This window comes from Rhinopithecus bieti, unplaced genomic scaffold (assembly GCF_001698545.2).
Source record: "Rhinopithecus bieti isolate Rb0 unplaced genomic scaffold, ASM169854v2 scaffold_26813, whole genome shotgun sequence".
Lineage (NCBI taxonomy): Eukaryota > Metazoa > Chordata > Mammalia > Primates > Cercopithecidae > Rhinopithecus > Rhinopithecus bieti.
The window spans coordinates 375513-387985 of record NW_016812144.1 but is presented as its reverse complement, the minus strand read 5'-3'; the positions used below and the strand labels follow the sequence as shown (position 1 = coordinate 387985).

Sequence of the window (12473 nt, the reverse complement as noted above, 5' to 3'; positions counted from 1 at the left end):
AGGGAGGGAGGGAGGGAGGGAGGAAGGAAGGAAGGAAGGAAGGAAGGAAGGAAGGAAGGAAGGAAGGAAGGAAGGAAGGAAGGAAAGAAAGACCCATTGAGCATCTAGGCAAAATAACCCAAGTTCCTCATAAGTGAAAAAAAATTAGACTCTCATCAGATTTTCGCAACAGACAATAGAGTAACATCTTGAAGATACTCAAATAAAACATAAGCCATGGATTTTACAACCAACCAAACAGACCCTTGAGTATAAGGATCACAGATAAAACTGTTATGAGCATGGAAGAACTCAGGGAATATTATTGCTGTGGACTCTTCCTGAGGACTCTCCTAGAACACAAACCTTAGCCAAGTAAAATGTGTAGAGAGACTTCACCATAAGGACTGGTAGTAAGTATTAAATACACATTCACCCACAGACTAAGACAAAATGATTATTATAAGGGAAACAGCAAAGTAAGAATTGTTTATATATGTTGACAATGTAGATTCAGTACAACCATCAAAAAGTACTAGGAGAAAATATACAGCCAGAGAGTGGGAAATGCCCTTTTACACATAGCATAAAGTCCAGAGCCATAAAGAAGAGATTTATAACTCTACTACAAAAAAGTTTGAAACTTCTATATGACCCAAAACACCATAAACAAATTCAGGGAACAAACAAAAAACTGGAAAAAAAAATCTGCAATACATATGATTAATAAACTGCTATTACTAAAATATGAAGAGCTCTTTTAATCCGTTCTAAGACAAATAGCCCACTTGAAAACTGGGGGGAAAAAACACAGAGGAAATATGAATGGCTAATATACATGGGTAAAATGTTGCTCACTCGGCTGGGCGCAGTGGCTCAAGCCTGTAATCCCAGCATTTTGGGAGGCCGAGACGAGCGGATCATGAGGTCAGGAGATCGAGACCATCCTGGCTAACATGGTGAAACCCCGTCTCTACTAAAAAATACAAAAAACTAGCCGGGCGAGGTGGCAGCGCCTGTAGTCCCAGCTACTCGGGAGGCTGAGGCAGGAGAATGGCGTAAACCCGGGAGGCGGAGCTTGCAGTGAGCTGAGATCCCGCCACTGCACTCCAGCCTGGGTGACAGAGCGGGACTCTGTCTCAAAAAAAAAAAAAAAAAAAAATTTCTCACTCAATAATTTTTAAATATACAGTAAAAAACTGATCTATGATATAATATTTGTCAGACTGACAAATGCTGACAACACTAAGTGTTGGTGAGGATGTGGGAAATACTGACAACACTAAGTGTTGGTGAGGATGTGGGAAATAGGTAAGACAGAGGTATGTCTTACCTACTGAGTACACACTATTTGTAAAGAATTCTGCTGGATGCTAGAGATGTGAATATGAATAATACAGAAATGATGTTCCTGTCCATATAGAACTTATATTTTTAGGGAAGAAATAAGAGGAGAGAGGGGAAGTTTTAAAACAAGCACACAATAAAATACAATTCTGACCTGTGCTCCAAAGGAAAAACTCAGGGCACTTAGAGAGTGTAACAAGGACCTTATGTCATCTGAGATGAGGAATCCTCAGCCCTACAAATTAATCAACTCTTTAGAACAACTGGCAAAACATAAATATCCACAACTTTGTCTCAGTAATTCCACTCCTAGGTATCAATCCTAAGTACACGAGACAGCAGATATACACACAAATGATATTTACTGCAGCATTGTTTATAATAGCAAAAAACAAGAAATAATTCATATGTCTCTCAATAGAATACTGGTACATGAGGGTACATACACAGAATTCAACCATCAAAAAGAGTGATACAGATATCCACAGATGGACATAAAAAGCTGTGTGTTACATGAAAACAAATACAAGCAGCAGCAGGGTGGGCTTATGTTAGTTAGTATGAGCTAATTTCTGGGAAAAGAAAAATCTAATGTATGCACAGAAAACATCTGAAAGAACAGAAACAAAACTGTCAGCAGAATGTTGAGATCTTTTACTAAGTTGTATATCTCTATTGTTTGCAATTTTTACCCTAAGCAAGAATTACTTTTTGAAAAAAGAAAATTCAGGAAATGAAGCTTTTCTTTAAACTTCATGTTTAAACAAATGGTGATGGAATAAAAGAGTTCTTATTCATCATCAACACACACAGCACACATGCACACACGTGTGTGTACACACCCTTTACTTAGTAAATACCATGTTGAATATTTTAGTCTTTCCTTTTAGGTTCTATCCCTTCACTCAAAATGCGGTTATAAAGAAATGTGCTTTTCATGTGCCTTCTGCCTAAACCCACTTTAATATAACTTTACAGTCCCATTATCATTATAGTCTCAAAGCTAGACTCAGCCTGGAACTACCCTTTCATTTGGAACTCTTATTAAAATGCCACATACAGCTCCTTCAAATAAAAACAAACTCTAGGACCTGACGCTAGGCTTCCTTTGTTGCTACTTATAATGGCCAAGCTCTGTGCTTATAATACATCTTCTTTCATTTTATTGCTACATATCAAAGGGTTTTGTATGTTTTTTCTTATTATGTCTTAATTCAAAACACCATCACACTCTTTTCCAGATGAAAATAAGCAAAAGAAATCGAGCAACTGACTGACTTAAAGATCATAAAACTATATAGTAGCAGAGAGAGTCAGCAAAAGAAGAAACATACATTTCCCAAGTAGAGGCTGAAAACCAGTACCATTCACCTATAGGGTGAGCTATATACAGCTTAGAAAGTCACCTTCTCTAAATGTTCAAACTGAATCCCGTACCCATACTTTACCACTACCTCGTAAGAACAGCCTCAGATCTTGTTATAGCCTTTTTTTAGCATGCTGAAGCCAATAAAATGCTTCCCATTCAGCAAGAGAAACAAGTTCTGAAACACTGAATAATTTGCCCACAGCCTAAGAACATTTCCACTGCGACTTTGTTCCAGATCCTTACTCTTCTCCACACAGTCAGAACACTAGAAAACTTCTTGGATTCTATGATGCACAGCTTAGGAGTCTGTTTAGCACAATTTAATTCCAAATAGTTATTAAATTCTCCTCTGTTCCAGAAACAGTGTTAAATACTGTGAATATAAAAATGGGAAAGATACTCTCCTGGCTCCCAAGAAAGTCAGCCAGGTAGAGGAGACACAGGCACACAAATCACTGTCACATGAAGCTCCACCTCCCTAACTTCAAACAAGGGCCTAAGTCACCAAGAATACAGTAGCAGTTGTGACTACGAATAACTACTATAATTCAATACTTTATCTTCTCTTAGAAAACTCTTCTCCCTTGGAAATTTATCTACATTTCTAAATACCATTCCTTACTAAAAGGAAGCAGGGCTCCTTGAGGAAATAGCTGATTCTAGGTGTGGCCTATGAAATGCACATGGCGTGTCTGTGACATCTCATGTTGCCCAGAAATCAAGGAAATGCCCAAAGATTAACAGAGTCGTGTTAAATGGACCTAACAGTGAACCAGAAGGAGCTCAATTTGCCCTACGTGGAACAATTTCAAGAAAAATATGACAGTAATGAAATATAAAACATGAATTAAAATACATATTGGTACCAAAAAGAGAATAAAAGGATGTGGCTTTGGATAAAGTTCTTCTTCATGGAAGAATACCAGCTAACAAATGTAAAGGAAATGACAGCATTAGAAAAATTATCATTTTGTAAACCTTAATATATTCACCTAGACATGCTAAAACCACTGAGTAAAAGGCTGCTTGGAAAGAGGATGCTCACATGATCTCAGAGTTTCACACCACAGATAATTTATTAGATACAGGAAGGAAGATGTGATCAAGCTTCCCATGACCCCCAGCCAGGTCCCCCGAAACTATGTGCCTCCTTGTGATGCGGGAGCTACACAGCATTGCCCATACAGCTTCTTGCCAAAACTGTTTGAAGCTAATCACAAGGGAAGAACTGGACAGCTTCTGACCATAAGATGCTCCACCAGACAACTTGCTTGACCTCTCCAAAGAAAACTCAGTTTCATTTAAAAATAAAACTAATTATTTAAAAACAACAAATGAAAAGCAAGGTGTGGACTTGAGCTCCAGGGACAGAGCAGACATACTGTTCCCTGCTCTTCCCACTAAGTGGTAATAAAAACCCTCAACACTAGATATAAAAAAAATATAAGAAGGTTTTGGAAGTGAGAGAGGAGGCAGACTATCCAGGTGCCTTAAGGCTCACAGAACAACCCAGGGATGGGTTCAGTGGGTCTTCTTTCTGCTTCATTATTTCAGACTTGGAGCTGAAGAAGCAGACAACTTCGAAACCCCAAGGGGCACAGATTGAAAAGCGCCAAGAAAAGCCTGCCCTCTCTAGCCAAAGGACCAGGAAGGCGACAGTCTAATGAGATGGAACACATTTAGACAGCAACTGCCCATTTTCCAGCAATAACTGAGTGGGGAGCCTAGACTTCCAGTCTTGTGAGGATGTACCAAGGTACCCAACACCCCTGCCAAGGCTGAGTAAGGATTGTGACTTTTATCCCTCATGGCAGTAATAAGGAGCCCATCCCTCACCCCCCAGCAGTGTCAGGGGAGCCTGGACTTCCACTTCCACCCAGGAGTGATGAGGCCCCCCTTCCCCTCCCTGCTGGGGTCATGTCAGAGGAGGTCTAGTGGAGATTCAGTGACTTAACCTTTTCCCAGAGATAACAAGGCCACCTTTCCTCCCTCTTCCCCTATGGTGACAGTGAAAGCACTGTGGTAAGCAGTCACAAGGCACTCCTACCCCTCCCAGCCAGGGAGTATCAGGGAGGCCAACTAGGGAACCAGAATACCCACAATCACCCAGCAGCAACTGGGGCCCCCCACCCCATTGGGTGTCAATGGAAGCAGAGCAGAAAGCCTGGATATTTACCACCATCTAGAAGTAACAAGCTGATGTCCCGCTTTTTCTACGACAATGGTGTCCAAAACAGCCTGCCAAAACAGAAGGTGTAAATAAGGTCTAGAGTCTGATAACATAATACCCAAAGCATTGAAGTTTCCATTGAGGATGACTTATACCAAGAGCCAGGAAGATCTCAAATTGAAAAAGAAAAGGCAATTCTGACAGACACTAGCACTAAGAGAGCACAGATATTAGAATTACCTGAAAGGATTTTAAAGCATATATCATAAGCCTCAACAGGCTGGGTGCAGTGGCTCACGCCTGTAATCCCAGCACTTTGGGAGGCTGAGGCGGGCGGATCATGAGGTCAGGAGATCAAGACCATCCTGGCTAACATGGTGAAACCCCAATTCTATTAAAAATACAAAAAAATTAGCCAGACATGGGTGGGCGACTGTAGTCCCAGCTACTTGGGAGGCTGAGGCAGGAGAATGGTGTGAACCCCGGAGGAGGAACTTGCAGTGAGCCGAGATCGTGCCATTGCACTCCAGCCTGGGCGACAAAGCGAGACTTCATCAAAAAAAAAAAAAAAAAAAAAAAAACCCCAACAAACACCTACAAATGTGCTTGAAACAAATGAAAAAAAAAAAAAAAATCTTGGCAAAGAAATAAAAGATGCATATTTTGGCCGGGTGCAGTGGCTCACAGCCTGTAATCCCAGCACTTTGGGAGGCTGAGGCAGGTGGATCACCTGAGGTCAGGAGTTCAAGACTAGCCTGACCAACATGGAGAAACCCCATCTCTACTAAAAACACAAAATTAGCCGGGCATGGTGGCATATGCCTGTAATCCCCGCTACTTGAGAGGCTGAGGCAGGAGAATCGCTTGAACCCAGGAGGCGGAGGTTGCACTGAGCCGAGATCACGCCATTGCACATTGCATTCCAGCCTGGGCAACAAGAGCGAAACTCCATTTCAAAAAACGATACATATTTTAATGGAAATTTTAGAATTGAAAAATACAGTAACCAAATTGAATGGATAGTCTTAACATAGAATGGAGGGAGCAGACAAAATAATCAGTGAACTTCAACAGAAAACAATAGAAGTTACCCAATATGAAGAAGAGAAAGAAAATAGACTGGCCAAAAAATAAGAAGAAAGAGGAGGAGCAGGAGGAATGATGGAAAAAGAGAAAGGAAGGAAGGAATGAAGGGAAGGAGGGAGGGAAGGAGTGAGGGAGAAAGTCTCAAAGACCTCTGAGACTAAAATAAAAGATCTAACACTCTTGTCATCAGGGTCCAGGAAAGAGACAAAGAGGGCACAGCTGGAAAAGTATTCAAAAAATAATAGCTGAAAACTTCCCAAATCTGGCAAGAGACATAAACCTACAGATTCAAAATGCTGAACCCCAAACAAAAAGCCCAATAAAATCCACACCAAAATACATCATAGTCAAACTTCTGAAAAGACTAAAAGACAAAAAGTCTTGAAAGCAGTGAGTGAAACAATACTTCATGTATAAGGAAAAACAATTCAAATGACAAATTTCTTATCAGAAATTAAGGAAGCCAGAAGGAAATGACACAATGGTTTTCAAGTGCTGAAAGAAAAGAAGTGTCAACACAAAATTCTAGATTCAGTAAAAATATCCTTCAAGAATCAATGGGAAATCAAGACATTCCCAGATAAAGGAAAATAAGAGAACATGTTGCCAGCAGATCTACCCTAAAGGAATGGCAAAAGGAAGATCATGCAACAGACCAAAAATGATGAAAGAAGGAATCCAGAAACACCAAGAAGAAAGAAATAGCATAGTAAGCAAAAATACATGTAATTACTATAAAATTTCTATCTCCTCTTAAGACTTCTAAATTATATTGATGGTTGAAGCAAAAATTATAACCCTGTCTGAAGTGCTTCTAAATGTATGTAGAGAATTATAAATGGGGAAAGTATAGGTTTCTACACTTCATTGAAGTGGTAAAATGACAACACTGTGAAAAGTTACATACACACACATATAAGTACATATAAATATATGTGTGTATATATACATATAATGTAATACAGCAAACACTAACAACACTATACAAAGAGATAACCAAAAACAAATTAGATAAATCAAAATAGAATTCTAAAAAATATTCAAATAAGCTACAGGAAGACAAGAAAAAAAGGGAGGACAAACTAAATGTTTTAAAAACATAAATAAAATGGTAGACTTAAGCCCTAACCTATCAATAATTACATAAATGTAAATGATCTAATTATATCAATTAAAAGACAGATATGACAGAGTTAATTTAAAAACATATCTATAAGAAACCTGCTTTAGGCTGGGCGCAGTGACTCATGCCTATAATCCCAGCACTTTGGGAGGCTGAGGTGGGTGGATCACCTAAGGTCAGGAGTTCAAGACCAGCCTGGACAACATGGTAAAACCCCATCTCTACTAAAAATACAAAAAAAAAAAAAAAAAAAAATTAGCCAGGCATGTGCATCTCTACTGAAAATACAAAAAAAAAAAAAATTAGCCAGGCATGGTGGCATACGCCTGTAGTCCCAGTTACTCAGGAGGCTGAGGCATAAGAATTGCTTGAACCCGGGCAACAGAGGTTGCAGTGAGCCAAGATTGTGCCACTGCAGCCTGAATGACGGAGCGAGACTCCATCTCAATTGAAAAACCAAAAAGAAACCTGCTTTAAATATACCAATATATATTGCTTGAAATTAAAAAAATAAAATATATCATGAAAACATTAAGCAAAAGAAAGGAGTGGCTATATTAATAACATAAAATAGACTTCGGAAAAAAGAAAATTTCAAGAGAGAGGAATAAAAGGATCAAGAAAAGATCCTGAAAGAAAAACAGGCAAATCAATCATTCTACTTGGAGATTCAACACGCTCTCTTAACAACTGATAGAACAACTAGACAAAAAAATCAACATGGAGTTGAGAACTTAACACCACTGAACAACAGGATCTAATAGACATTTACGGAACGCTCTACCCAACAATAGCAAAATAAACATTCCTTTCAAGTATTCACTGAACATATCCTTAGACCCTACCCTGGGCCATAAAACAAAGTGCCGAAGGCTTGGCTGGACAGTGGAAGAGCTGAATGGGGAGGGAGAAGGTGACAGCTAAAGAATATAGGATTTCTTTCTGGGATAATGAAAATGTTCCAAAACTGATTGTGGTGATATTTGCGCAACTCTACAGATATAAAAAAGGCCACTGAATTGTACGTTTTAAGTGGGTGAAACATATGGTATGTGGATTATATCTCAGTAACACTTTTTAAAAACTCAACACATTTGAAAGAATGGAAGTCATACAGAGTGTGCTCTACTGGAATCAAACTAGAAAGAAGTAACTAGAGGATAACGAGAAAAGTCTCCAAATACTTGAAAACTGGACAACACATTTCTAAAATCATCCATGGGCCAAAGATATTCATTTCTGATATTCATTTTTATTCAGTTTAATGCATTTTTTAAATTCCTTAAAGGAAATAAACTGAATAAAAATGAACATCAAAATTTGTGGGACATAGTTAAAACAATGCTGAGAGAGATATTTATAACACTAAATGTTTACATTAGAAAAGAGAAAGTTTCTTTTTTTTTTTTTGAGACGGCGTCTCGCTCTGTCACCCAGGTTGGAGTGCAATGGCGTGATCTCTGCTCACTGCAACCTCCGCCTCCCGGGTTCAAGTGATCCTCCTGCCTCAGCCTCCCGAGTAGCTGAGACTACAAGCGCCTGCCACCAGGCCCAGCTAATTTTTATATTTTTAATAGAGACGGGGTTTCATTATGTTGGCCAGAATGGTCTCGATCTCTTGACCTCATGATCCACCCGCCTCAGCCTCCCAAAGTGCTGGGATTACAGGCGTGAGCCACCACACCTGGCTGAGAAAAAGTTTCAAATCAATAGTCTCCACTCCCATCTCAAGAACATAGAAGACAAAGAGCAAAATAAACCCAAAGTAAGCAAAAGAAAGAAAATATAAAAATAAATCAGTAAAATTGAAAACAGAAACATAATAGAGAAAATCAGTACTGATTCTTTGAAAGATTAATAAAATTGACAAACCTCTAGGAAGACTAACAAAGAAACAAGAGAGGAGACATGGATTACCAGTTATTAGAATGAAAGCATAATTACAAACAACTCTACACAAATTTGATAATGTAGATGAAATGGACTAATTACTGAAAAAACACAAATTACCACAACTCACCCAATATGAAATAATTTGGGCCGGGCGCGGTGGCTCAAGCCTGTAATCCCAGTCACTTTGTGTGTAGGCCGATGGCGGGTGGATTCACGAGTCTATTGTGAATTCGAGTACTCTTTCTTCTCCTGCTACACATTTGAGTAATCTTCTTGTATTTTTCGCGTTCTCTACTAAAAATACAAAAAACTAGCTGTGCGAGGTGGGCGGCCGCCTGTAGTCCCAGCTACTCAGAGGCCTGAGGCCGGGAGAAGGCGGAACCCCGGGAGCGAAGCTGCAGTGAGCCGAGATCACGCCACTGCACTCCAGCCTGGGCGACCAGAGCCAGACTCCTCCTCAAAAAAAAAAAATAATAATAATAATAATAATAATTTGGAGATGCCTGATAACACTGAAGAAAATTGAATTTGTGAATTTGTAATTTTTAAACTCTTAAAACAGAAACACTAAACTTAAAAATTATATAAATAATAGATAAGGTAATTATACCTTTCCCTAACAAATAAAACAATGACAAAGTATTTTGCAACTAAAGGGATGTATGTACTGTGAAAATATCTTCAGAAAACAGAAGTTTGTTTGAAGAATAAGGATTTTAAAATGTTTTAACACTCAATAAGCAAATACCTGGGTCCAGATGGTTTCACTGGAGACTTCTACCAAATGTTTAATGAAGGATTACCACCAACTCTACATATCTTGAGAAAACTGAAGAGAAGGGAACATCTCCCAGTTCATTTTATGAAGTTGGTACTACTCTGATACTAGAACTGTACAAGGACAGCAACTCTCGACACACTGCCTATGGGTAGCTCTGCTCTGCAGGAGCAGTTAGTGAAAAGGGCCGGGCGTGGTGGCTCAAGCCTGTAATCCCAGCACTTTGGGAGGCCGAGACGGGCGGATCACGAGGTCAGGAGATTGAGACCATCCTGGCTAACACGGTGAAACCCCGTCTCTACTAAAAAATACAAAAAACTAGCCGGGCGAGGTGGCGGGCGCCTGTAGTCCCAGCTACTCGGGAGGCTGAGGCAGGAGAATGGCGTAAACCCGGGAGGCGGAGCTTGCAGTGAGCTGAGATCCGGCCACTGCACTCCAGCCTGGGCGACAGAGCCAGACTCCGTCTCAAAAAAAAAAAAAGAAAAAAAGAAAAGAAAAGAAAAAGAAACAACAAAAGAAAACTGCAGACCAATATCCTTCATGAATATAGACACAAAACTCCTTAAACTCTTTAACAAAATATCAGCAAGTAGAAGCAATATATAAAAATAATTACATACCATGATCAAGTGGGACTTATTCCAGAAATGCAAGGCTGGTTCAACATTTGAAAACAAGGTAACCCACTATATGAACGTACTAAAGAGGAAAACTACATGATCACATCAATCAATGCAGAAAAAAGCATTTGCCAAAATCCAATATCCATTCATGATACTCTAATAAGAAAAATAAGAATAGAGGGGAAATTCCTTGACTTGATAAACTTACAAAAACTACAAAAGCTTACGGCTAACCTATACTTAATGGTGAAAAACTAAATGCTTTCCCCTAAGATCAGGAATAAGGCAAGGATGTTCATTCTCATTGCTCTTATTTAACATAGCCCTGAAGTTCTAACTTGTGCAAAACAATAAGAAAGGGAAATGAAAGACCTGCAGATTGGAAAAGAAGAAATAAAACTGTTTCTGTTTGCAGATGACATGACTGTATCATAGAAAATGTAAAGCAACTAGGGGTAGAGGGGCAGTGGAGAGATGCTGGTCAAAGGATACAAAATTTCAGTTAGACAGGAGGAATAAGCTCAAGATACCTATTGCACAACATGGTGACTATACTTAATACACTGTATTCTTGAAAAGGCTAAAAGAGTGGACGTTAAGTGTTCTTACCACAAAAATAACTATGTGAAGTAATGCATACGCTAATTACCACAATGTATATTACTCCAAAACATCATGTTGTACACAATAAATACACACAATTTTATCTGTCAATTTAAAAACACATGGTTTGTCCAGGAACAGTGGCTCACACCTGTAATCCCAGCACTTTAGGAGGCCAAGGCAGGCGGAAAACTTGAGGTCAGGAGTTCGAGACCAGCATAGTCAACATGGTGAACCTCCATCTCTACTAATAATACAAAAATTAGCAGGATGTGGTGGCGCACGCCTGTAATCCCAGCTACTTGGGAGGCTGAGGCACAATAATTGCTTGAACAAGGGAGGCAAAGGTTGCAGTGAGCTGGGTGCCACTGCATTCCAGCCTGGTGACAGAGTGAGACTCCATCTCAAAAAAAAAATAAACAAAATAAAGCATGATTTTTCTTAAAAGCAAAGCGGTTAGGCACAGTGGCTCACGCCTGTAATCCCACCACTTTGGGAGGCCAAGGCAGGCAGATCACGAGGTCAGGAGTTTGAGACCAGCCTGACCAACATGGTGAAACCCCATCTCTACTAAAAACACAAAAATTAGCCAGGCATGGTGGCATGCACCTGTAGTCCCAGCTACTCAGGAGGCTGAGGCAGGAGAATCACTTGAACCCAGGAGGCGAAGGTTGCAGTGAGCCAAGATTGGCCACTGCACTCCAGCCTGGGTGACAGAACGAGACTCTGTCAAAAAAAAAAAAAAAAAAAGGCAAAGCAACCTAATTTTAAAAACACTAAAACTAATAAGTGAATTCATAAGTCTTCAGGATTCAGGATATATGACGAACATACAAAAATCAATTGAGCTGGACAAAGGAGGATTGTTTTAGGTCAGTAGTTTGAGGCTAAAATGCACAATGATAGTGCCTGTGAATAGCCACTGTGCTCCAGCCTGAGCAACATGAGACCATATCTCTATTAAAAAAAAAAAAAATTGTATATGTACTAGCAATAAACACATGGATGCTGAAATTAAAAACATAATAAATACTGTTTTTAATTGCCTACAAAAAAATGAAATACTTAGGTATAAATCTAACAAAACATGCAGGACTTGTGTGCTGAAAACTACAAAACGCTGATAAAAGAAATCAGACTGGGCACGGTGGCTCATGCCTGTAATCCCAGCAAGGCCGGGCGCGGTGGCTCAAGCCTGTAATCCCAGCACTTTGGGAGGCCGAGATGGGCAGATCACAAGGTCAGGAGAACAAGACCATCCTGGCTAACATGGTGAAACCCCGTCTCTACTAAAAAAAATACAAAAAACTAGCCGGGCGAGGTGGCGGGCGCCTGTAGTCCCAGCTACTTGGGAGGCTGAGGCAGAAGAAGGGCGTGAACTGGGAGGCGGAGCTTGCAGTGAGCCAGGATCCAGCCACTACACTCCAGCCTGGGCGACAGAGCGAGACTCCGTCTCAAAATAAATAAATAAATAAAAATAAATAAAAATAAAAAAATAAAAT

General features: G+C 39.8%; 1 protein-coding gene across 3 annotated transcripts in view; it reads right to left on the bottom strand.

Moving 5' to 3' along the window:
• The window catches only part of LOC108544490 (cytospin-B-like), a 121096-nt gene that overhangs the window by 70064 nt on the left and 38559 nt on the right, over window positions 1–12473 (bottom strand). The window contains exon 3 of one of the 3 annotated variants that reach the window (XR_001889862.1): window positions 4872–4933. The exons of the other annotated variants lie outside the window; for them this stretch is intronic. The gene's annotated coding sequence lies outside the window, so the exon portion shown is untranslated. The remainder of the gene's footprint in view (window positions 1–4871; window positions 4934–12473) is intronic. 3 annotated transcript variants of the gene reach the window in all.